Genomic DNA, 11,429 nt, shown 5'->3' with positions numbered 1-11,429 from the left:
CATCGGGCTTAGACCCGAAAAACTCTGGAGGGCCACACAATAAGAACTCTCGAACCCGCAGGCTGTCACGCCTGTCATCATCATCATCGTCCCTCCGCCCGCGTCTGCGAGCCTGCCCCGCTACCAATGTGGTCAGCAACTGTACAGCCTCCCTCAGGGTCCTGTCCTCTGCCCCTGGCTGTGGAGCTGGAATCTCGGGAACGGGTACTCGGGCCCCTAGAGCTGCTGAAGGACCTGCTCCAGGCTGTACCAATGGTGGTGTAGCGGACCCCTCAGAATGAGGCACGACCTCAGGCATATCATAAACACGAGCCCGGGTAGCTCGCTGTGCCTGACTGGTCTCTCCCATCCTCGCCTTGCCCTTCTGGGCCGCCGTTGCCTTCTTCGGAGGCATCACTGCAAACACAATAACGAATCAGATCAGAATCGTCCTAATAGCACAGCTCTATCGCACGATCTAAGATTCCAAAGAAACGTAACACCCTAAATGCCCTGTAGCCTCCTGTTTATAGATGTGGTGCACAACACATCGATAAACAAGACTCTACGAGACACGGCCTGTAGACATTCCGAGGACAAACTGCTCTGATACCACTTTTGTCACGACCCAACCCCGTAGGCCGTGACTAGTGCCTGATCTGGGCACCCAAACCCATCTATCAAAGGTATTCAAACACATAGCAGAAGCCGACAGGCTATATTCCGAATTTAGACAATTTCCAGAAAATTTCGGCAGAGTCTCCTTTGTTTTTTGGACTATCCAGAATAATCCTGCACACAGCAAACACCAACAGAGGCCACACAGGGCTAATCAAAGCAATGCACAAACATATGCGGACCGACCGCCTCGGCGTATGGAATCGCCCAAACAACATATACACATAAGCATACAGACAGACCATAACCCACAAACATGTCCACAGACCTCTAAACTGACCGACAGAATCGTATGACGGGACAGGGCCCCGCCGTACCCAAATAGTCAGATATACAGAAATATATATACATGGCGAAAGATATATATACCAAAAGTGGACTCCGAATCAAGGGAGTACTCCGAAATAGCAGAAGTGGAGCCTACAGTGGTGGATCACCGGCGTCTGTACCTGCGGGCATGAAACGCAGCCCCCCCCGAAGAAAGGGGGTCAGTACGAAAGATGTACTGAGTATGTAAAGCATGGAGTACAAAATATAGGCCACAACTGAAAGCGAACAGAATACAAAAGAGAGAAATGCCGAACAGTATATCAAAATGTTTATCAAAATCATATAAACATAATGCAAACAAAATCATGCAAAGCTCAGGAACGTGGTCACCACTCCGACGCTGGTGCCACACACAGCATAACACCAGAAGGTTCAAATCTCCGTACATCCCCGACACACACGTATGAGCGTATCACATCACAGCCATATCACAGCATAACTCCAAACGGAACCCGGCCCTATGGCGAGGCCTCGGGGAACCGTAACACAGCATACGACCGAATCATCATAGAGCGCACGAATCATAACCGGCCCGGGAACCGGTGAACGAAGTCATAATAAGGCACGAGCGGAGTCGTGAGCAAACAATGCAATTTGTATATCAAAATAGCCTTTCAAAACTTGATTACTTCATAAGTCAATTCATTAACCAAAATAGTCAAATAATTAATTAGTACGAAAGTCTATTTCACAAAATATTTCCAAAGTGGTACATATGGCTCAAAACATAACTTAGTATCTCATGGTGTTCAAAACATTATTTCATAAAGGATAAATTCCAAATTCGAAGATTCTTTATCGAAGCTTATCAAAAAAAAAAAAAGATCCTAGTAGGACAAATAAGGCATCTCGGGGTTAGCGGGCCCACCTCGGGTCAAGTCGAGGTGGCGAACATAATTTATGAACATTTCGGGTCTATAAGATCATACATAAATATTTCAAAGTAATCCGATTGCATTTTCATAAGTTTCGGACGTTTGATTGCTTTCTAGCCAAAATAGGAACATTAGGCTTCAATTGAATTGAATGAATAGTATCCATTCTATAGATCGGATTTCGAGGAGCGGAAATGCTCCCGGGGTTCCGATATCAACCTAACATACTAAGACATGCCAAAAGAAGAAGTGGGAAGCTTTACATACCTTAAAAACGTCTTATGCTCACCCCAAACTCAAATCCCGATTCGTCCAGAATCTGCAAATGGTCAAAGTTACCTATTAGAGATTCTTAAGCTTAAAAATCCCATTAACTTCATTTTTTGCCTACCGAAATTTCGGCAGCATTTCCCCTATATATCTAACACCCCCGAGACTTAGCTCGGCTCAAAATACATCAACAACAACAACCCAAACATCACAAACAACACAAACCACAAGTAAAGCACTTTAACTTAAATATTCTTCCTTACTATATAAGTTGACAACTTTCATTCAAACTTCACAATACCAAACTAATGTTTACCTTATTGTATTCATTCACTCATTCAAGGTTATTCAAGCACATCCCAATTAGGTTCCAAACACTATACATAATTTCAAGAAGTTCCTTACTTTCCATGTTTCGCCCGAAACATCAAAATTTCCGACGAACATTCCAACTTACATTGTTTCATTCCAAATTCATTAACAACAACCATAAGTCACATTTAAAGCCTTAATATCATCATTATACAATGATATACACAAATATACCGAAATTATATACTTTCCCATAATAATCCGCAATCATTTTCAACACCAACTCAATTCGTTAAACATTCATTTACGTTATAAAGGTCACAACGACACAACTAACGAACTAAATAGAATTCGATTCGCCTTTCTTTCCAAACCATATAAGTCACGGCCTCAACATCATATATACACACCCACGGTTTCATACACACATCAAAATTATGGGATTCTCGTCTATTCTCAGTCATTAACACATTCATACCAATTCCACAACATTAAAGTAACAAAATTCATACCTTTTCTTGAATTTCTTACTTGTCGCAAACGCGCTCCTTTCACCAAACTAATTGTACCCCGTTGAAGAGCGTCTTGAGTACCCTACTAATATGGGAAAACCAAGATTTTTGGATCAAACACAAGGGCTAGAAAATTTTTCTTTCTCTCTTTCTCTAGTTCGGCCGAGAGGTGTTGTTGAGGTGCTTTTTTTTTTTTTTTTGTGTGTGTTTTGATTCAATCCTCTTGAAAGTTCTAAGGCAAATGGATATATATCTCAATTAAGGGTCATGTGATAATCACATGACCACTTAAAATGGGCTTGGACCTAGCCATATGACCGGCCACCCCATAGACTTTGGGCCTAAATTTTTGTTCAAGTTTTTCTTGGCCCAATTCATTAGAAATCCCGTTTTGTAACTCCCGAAACTAATTTTCGAAATTCCAAGTTTACCCTCGGCCTTTCCCGGTATCTTAACACCAAAGAATTCATAACCAACATAGTCATATCTACTAGAATCAAAATATTTCCTTATAACATACAAGTCTTAATTATTTCTCGATTTCCAATTATGCGAAAACACGGGACATAACAATTCGGAATAGGATTAAAGCCTTTAACGACTAGTATCGCATACAATTAGTACCCTTTTCTCTCCATATTCCCTGTGGGATTCAACCCCAACCTTGTTTAGGTTATTATATTTGACAACGACCGCTTTACGCCACTCATAGGTGTAATTTGAGCGTATCAAATTTTGGCGCCGTTGCCGGGGAATACGGTTTTGAAATTACTGATTGTTGTGTACTTTTCTTTAAAACCTTTTCTATGCCATCACACCTTGTTTGTTGTTTTGGTGAACCAGGTGAACATGGCAGGAAGACATAATCGAAATCAAGGAAACCAAAGTGGGCTCCAAGTGAACCCACCTGCACAAGAAAAAGGGGAAGATGAGAATATATGAAGCTGATTATGCTTCTGCTGTGGTCCCTCCTGGGACTAGAAATGCTACTTTCAAAATTGATACTTCTATCTATCAACTGCTGAAACTTGAAGGTTATTTCCGAAATTCTTCGGAGGACTGTCCACTCCGACATTTGAAGAACTTTCTGCACGTATGTGCTCAACAATCTCAAGGTGTTGTTTCTGCTGATGCACTTCGGTTACGGGTCTTCAAATATTCCTTGGCTGGCCAAGCAAGGGAATGATATAAAAAGCTTCCCAGCAATTCTATTCATACCTGGAGCGAGCTAGCCAATACATTTCTTAAGAAGTGGTTCCCACCGAGCAAAAAGGCTGAACTTCGAGATAAGATCTTTGAGTTCAAACAGCTCCCAGGGGAACAATTGTATTCGGCATGGGAACGGTTCAAGTACTATCTAGCTCAATCTCCAACTCAGGGGTTTCTGGGTGCTATTCTCACCGAGAAATTATACAATGGATTAGATACAATGAATCAAATTGCTGTCAATACTGCCGCGGGAGGATGCTTCATGGACAAGTCATTTATCAACATCACCCGTTTGCTTGATAAACTCACCACCCACAATCAAGCTTAGCATTCAACTGATAGTGAGAGTATTTCTTATGGTAGTCCATCACTAGCTGCTGTTGCAAAACAAAACCACGAGAGAGATCATGCCTTTGCTCAATTGCAAACCACGGTGGATCTATTATCAAAGAAGTTGGCAGAAAAGGATACACAAGGGGTAAATGTTGTTGAAGATTTACCACATCATCCACAAGGGATGTATCAAGTCCCTGAGGGGATGTACCAAGATGGGAAACAACATTATGAAGATGCTAATTATGTCAACAACTCCTAAGGGGGTTATTAAAGGCAAAATTATCAAGGTCCGGGCCATCACCCATGGCAAAAGCCTCAACACCAATTGCAAGGGAACAATTATAGCAGAAATGATCAGGGAAATCCAAATCAAGGGAATTACAATAACATCAATTATGGCAACAAGAGCTCTAACCCCTACATTTCACCAAGGGGGTAAGCATCAAGTTCCCAACAGTGGAGAGATAATTCAGCTAGCAACTCTGCTAGCAATGCTGCTAATGATTCTGCGGAGCTGAAAAGTATGATCCAGAAAATGCTAATGAATCAGGACAGAACTGAATGTACAATATAGGGAATGTCTCAGGTTGCCATTCAGAAGCTTGAATCGCAATTCAGAGATCTTTCCAGAGAAGTGCATACTCCTCAATGTGGACAACTACCAAGTGATACAGTTCCAAATTCGAAAAGTAGTGGGCTAAACTCTGTGGAGCATGTAGCTGCTATTAGCACCCGAAGTGGAAAAATACTTCAAGGTGCTGATAAAAAGGTGATTGATCTTGAGCCAATTGTTGAAGAAGAGGCACAACCTGATGTATCTGATGTTATTATGGAGGAAGAAACAGAGAAGGAAGTCCCTATTATAGCTGAAGAGGAGCAAAATCTTGATAATCTCAAGGCACAAGGAGAAAAACATGAAAAGGGGAAGGCAAAACTTTTTGTCGCTCTACGCCCTTTGACTCAAATGTTCAAATCTTCACCGCCTTTTCCTCAAATGCTAGTGAGGAAAACAGAAGATGACAAGTGTTTGCGATTTTATGATCAACTCAAGCAATTGACGATGAACATTCCTTTCATGGACGTTGTCCAAGAAATGTCTAGGTTTGCTAAGTATTTGAAGGATCCCTTAACAAAAAAGAAGAAGCCATTGAAACACGATACTGTTGGTATCACTCATCACGTCAGTGCTATTATTTCCAAGACCACAGTGCAAAAAAGGGAAGATCCTGGAGCATTCACCATTCCATGCACCATAGGGCAGCAGGATTTTTCCAAGGCGTTGTGTGATAACGGGGCTAGCATAAATCTTATGCCCCTTGAGGTTTTCAAGAGATCAGGATTAAGGATACCAAGGCCCACTACCATGAGGTTGCAGATGGCTGAGAGGTCGATCAAAAGGCAGATTTTGTGATTCTTGACTGTGCTATTGATCAAGAAATTCCTATTATTCTGGGGAGAACTTTACTTGCTACATGGAGGGCTCTTATGGATTCAGAAAAGAATGAAATCAAGTTCCGGGTTAACGATGAGGAGGTGACTTTTCACGCCAGCAAGGGTATGAAATTTCCTAGTCTTTATCAAAAGTATTTCAATTATTAATTCTTTTGATGTGGTGGATGAAACGGTAGAATTCAAGATGGAGGAAGAATGCTTGGGTGAAGCATTATCGGCCATCTTGGTCAATTTTGATGCAGAAGAAATGGAGGGATATATTGAGACGGTGAATTCACTCACCGGTTTGGGGTCTTACTCTTATGAGCCGAAGAAATTGTCTCTTGATTTAGAGAAGCGAACAACTCCTCTAGCAAAACCGTCAATTATTGAGCCACCGAAGTTGGAGCTCAAGCAACTTCCATCCCATCTAAGATATGAGTTTCTTGGAGCAAATTCCACTCTCCCAGTTATCGTGTCATCACTTCTGAATGAGGGCCAAACTCATAGGCTCATCGCAGTTTTGAGGAAACATTTGAGAGCTTTGGGTTGGACTATTGTAGACATCCGGGGGATTACCTTCGGAATTTGTGAGCACCGAATTCAGTTGGAAGAGAAAATTTCACCAAGTGTTGAGCATCAGAGAAGATTGAATCCACCGATGCAAGAGGTGGTAAAGAAAGAGATTATTAAGTTGCTAGATGCTGGGGTGGTTTACCCGATTGTCAACAGTTCATGGGTAAGTACAGTCCAATGTGCGCCAAAGAAAGGGGGCATCACTATTGTCCCTAATTCTAAAAATGAGTCGATTCCTACAAGAACTGTCACCGGTTGGAGAGTGTGTATGGACTACAGAAATCTGAACACTGCATCTTGCAAGGATCATTTCCCTATGCCTTTTATTGATCAAATGCTTGATCGGCTAGCTGGAAGGTCTTATTATTGTTTCTTGGATGGGTACTCAGGTTACAACCAAATCAACATTGCATTGGAAAACCAATAAAATACTACTTTCACTTGTCCCTATGGGACATTCGCTTTCAGCCGAATGCCATTTGGTCTTTGCAATGCCCCAGCTACTTTCCAACGATGCATGATGTCCATATTCTCTGACATGGTTGAAAACTTTCTTGAAGTCTTCATGGATGACTTCTCTGTTGTGGGAGATTCATTGTCACGACCCGCCTAGGGGGCCGCGACGAGCACCCGGTGCTAGTCCACCCAGGCACCCTTTAACTTATACTTATGCTTGCATCTAGGTGAGCCACATCATTAATCATACATCTCTAAGCATCAATCATACTAGTCCCATTGGACGACAACATCTTTAATCATCATAGGCAGCTATGCCACAACAATGTACATGGGCCAACGAGGCCAACAAAATGATATACAAAATATAGGCCGACAAGGCCAGACATAACTAACCACATACACGTGACTACGAGCCTCTAAGAGTATAGCATATCACATGAGCGGGACAGGACCCCGCTATGCCCATAACTATGTACACAAAAGAATAAGTACCCAAAAGCTATGGCTCCGAATGAGATGGAGCTCTGCTATGCAATCTCTGAATAAGCAACTATGAGTCCAGTCTGTCTCTCTGTGCACCTGCGGGCATGACGCAATGTCCACAAACAAAAGGACGTCAGTACGAAGAATGCACTGAGTATGTAAAGCATGATCAACATCAATATAGAAGCATAATAGACAACTTAGGCAGTAACATAGGAGGGGAGACAACAATATCATCATCATAGCACTTACTTGCTTTCCATAGGGGCATTCCGTTTCTATTGCGTATCCGTATACATACATCCACATTCGTACTTAATTACTCTCATAATCATTTACGTCTCGTATACATACGTACTCACATATATACATACATATACATAACTTTCCCGACCATGAAGGTTCGGTGTTTCATACATACTTGGCCAACCAAGGCTCAAGGTCATACATATCTGGCCCTACCAAGGCATCAGGGTTATCCGTACCATCTGCAGAGGTGTGCGCGCGTTATGTAATCATATACATACTTTGTACATATTCATATACATATATTCTACCCGGCGTTATAAGCTCGGGGTTTCATTATAGCCCTTCATAGGCACACATACATATAATAGCCCATAGGCACTTTTAGCATCATTATTACTATCATTATCATTATCGTTACGTCTACATTATAGGCCTACTCGTCATGTGAGGAGCGTAGTACAATCGTAGCACATATCAAGGATCGTGAGCTTATGAGCTCGGAATATCAACCATTTGAAGACAACATACTCATATAGAGGAATTAGGAATTTGGCCAAGAATCATGCCTTATGAAAGAAGGGTTAGCCTTACATACCTTTTCGTTGAACTACTTTACACTTGTCCGTACTCCTCCGATGCTCACATTTCTACCTTCATTAAGGTCATACTATCATTAGAATCGATAACTAGCACACATGGCCAAAGCTAGAGAAAATCGGGCAGCATCTCCTTTATTTATACAACATTTGTCCATATCGTAATTTAACTCCCAAACGTCAACAATACATTCATAATATCATATCAATGGCCATTAATCATCCACATTATCCACATTATCAAGGTTTCTCAATTTACTTTCATTTGTCCATGTTCATGGTTACAACACCCAACTTCGTCCATTCATATACAATGTCTATTTCATGGTCTTAACGTCAATTATAACACATTCATGTCACAACACAACAACAATCATGATTCAATTCAAACTATTTCTCAAAAACATCACTATTCATCATTCATAACCCATTTTGCTATAATCTTCTAATGACCAAGCATTTTAACCTTCAAACACCTTGAACAACATATAAATATCATGAATCTTACCTTAGATGTCGTAGGAATGAGCCTTAGTTGATAATACTCCACTTTGAGCAAAACCCTAGTTTCCCTCCATTTGGATTTCTTGACTTTAGATGATCTTTGATGGGTTCTTACTCTTGATTCACTTGTTTTATGTTGTTGATGGCTTATAATCCTTGAAAACTTGTGTAATAAATGTAGAGAGATGTTTTAGAGAGAAGGATAAAATGTGGAAATGATTTCATGAACTTGGCCTCTTATTTAATAACCCATTACTGATCTGTCGGGTTTATTATACGGTCCGTATAATGATTATACGGTCCATATAATTGACTGTGAAATGGGTCTTTCCTTCACCGTGAACGTTTTACGGTCCATTATACGGTCCGTATAACTGACCGTAAAACTTCACCAGCGAGCAACCTTTTCTGTGATGGTTTTACGGTCCATTATACGGTCCGTAAAACATTATACGGTCCGTATAATGAGCCGTATAACCCATCAGTCCACTGAACTTATTCTCGTCACTCCGATTGTTCTCCGATCCTTATGGAACCTTCTTAACACTTGTTTAATACTTCATTAACAATCTAAGGGACGTTATAACTCTTTCCTAAAACGCCCTCAAGTCATCATTAACCCGTTACTTGTATTTTCACTAGTTCATTCACTTGCGTACCAACGGAAGATTTTCCGAAGTGTAACATTCATTCGATGAATGTTTAGACCATCTTGATCGGGTGCTACAAAGCTGTGAGGAGACAATCCTCGTTCTCAACTGGGAAAAGTGTCATTTTATGGTAAAAGAGGGAATTGTCCTTGGCCATAAGATTTCCAAAAGAGGTATTGAGGTTGACCAAGCCAAAATTGATGTGATTTCAAAACTCCCTCCACCCATCTCTGTAAAAGGGGTTCGAGTTTTTTGGGGCACGCCGGATTCTATAGAAGATTTATCAAAGACTTCTCCAAAATTTCAAATCCAATGTGAAAACTCTTGGAAAAGGAGTCCAAATTCAATGTTGATGAGAAGTGCATCAAGGATTTCGACGAGTTGAAGTTAAAATTGACTTCAGCCCCTATTGTTGTGTCCCCGGATTGGTCGTTGCCCTTTGAATTAATGTGTGATGCCAGTGGTCTTGCAATTGGCGTTGTGTTTGGGCAGCGGCTCAACAAAATATTGCACCCAATTTATTATGCCAGCAAAACACTAAATGGAGCTTAATGGAATAATACAGTAACAGAGCAGGAGCTACTTGCTATTGTTTATGCCTTTAAAAAGTTCCGGGCTTATTTATTGGGTGCCAAGGTAGTGGTTCACACTGACTATGCTGCCCTATGGTATTTAATGGCTAAAAAGGATGCTAAGCCTCGGTTGAGAAGATGGATGTTGTTGCTACAAGAATTTGACTTTGAAGTCAAAGATCGAAAAGGGTCAGAAAATCAAGTGGTTGACAATCTCTCCAGACTTGAAGCAGCAGGGAGACCGATTGATGTACTGGATATTGATGACACTTTTTCGGATGAAAGAATCTTGGCAGTCTCCAGTGATGTGGCACCATGGTATGCCGATATTGCCAATTGTTTGGTAACTAGCATTGTTCTTGAAGATTTGAAGGCATATCAAAAGAAGAAATTCTTGAGAGATTGCCGACAGTATTATTGGGATAAGCCTTACTTATTCAGGACTTGTACGGACAATATGATCAGAAGATGTGTGGCTGAATCTGAGGTGATGGATATTTTAAAGGCTTGTCATGATTCTCCGGTTGGTGGGCATCACAGTGGAAATAGAACTGCAGCCAAGATGCTAGAGTGTGGCTACTATTGGCCAGCCATCTATCGTGATACGAATATGTTGGCACGTTCTTGTGATAAATGCCAGCGCCAAGGCAAAATAGGTCGGAAGCATGAAACACCGATGAATTTTGTGCTTGAGGTGAAGCTCTTTGATGTGTGGGGCATTGATTTTATGGGGCCCTTTGTGAGCTCATATGGCCTGAAATATATTCTTGTTGCGGTGGATTATGTCTCCAAGTGGGTGGAGGCGGTGGCCTTACCTAACAATGATGGTAGGAGAGTCATTGCCTTTCTAAAAAAGAACATCTTTACTAGATTTGGCACTCCTAGAGCTATTATTAGTGATGGTGGTTCTAATTTCTGTAACAAACCATTCGCTGATCTTCTTGAAAAATATGGCGTGCATCATAGGTTTGCCACTCCCTATCATCCTCAGACGAGTGGTCAGGTTGAAGTCTCCAACAGAGAGATAAAGAGCATCTTGGCAAAGACGGTCAATGTGAATCGCACTGACTGGTCCAAAAAGTTAGATGATGCTCTATGGACATATCGCACAGTGTTCAAAACGCCTATTGGGACTTCACCGTATAAGTTGGTATTTGGGAAGGCACGTCATTTGCCTATTGAGCTTGAGCATAAGGCCCTTTCGGCATTGAAAAAGCTGAACATGGATTGGCATGAAGTAACAAAGATGAGGTTGTTTCAAATCAACGAGATGGATGAATTTAGGTACAATGCCTATGAAACTGCAATACTGTACAAGGAAAAGATGAAATACTATCATGACTCGAAGATCCTCAAAAGGGATTTTCAGCCAAAAGACTTGGTCATGTTGTACAATTCGCGCCCAAAG

The 11,429-nt window shown here is 41.3% G+C and overlaps 1 non-coding gene across 1 annotated transcript; it reads right to left on the bottom strand.

Annotated features, from left to right (window-relative positions):
* Nucleotides 1-4,232: 4,232 nt before the first annotated feature.
* Nucleotides 4,233-4,339, bottom strand: LOC132643016 (small nucleolar RNA R71). Its single transcript, XR_009583476.1, has one exon. It is a non-coding gene; the product is annotated as a small nucleolar RNA R71 (small nucleolar RNA).
* Between the last annotated feature and the right edge of the window lie 7,090 nt (nucleotides 4,340-11,429).

Source organism: Lycium barbarum, chromosome 5 (assembly GCF_019175385.1).
Source record: "Lycium barbarum isolate Lr01 chromosome 5, ASM1917538v2, whole genome shotgun sequence".
NCBI classification, from domain to species: Eukaryota; Viridiplantae; Streptophyta; class Magnoliopsida; order Solanales; family Solanaceae; genus Lycium; species Lycium barbarum.
Note: the sequence above shows the minus strand (reverse complement) of the source record. Positions and strands in the feature narration are given on the sequence as shown.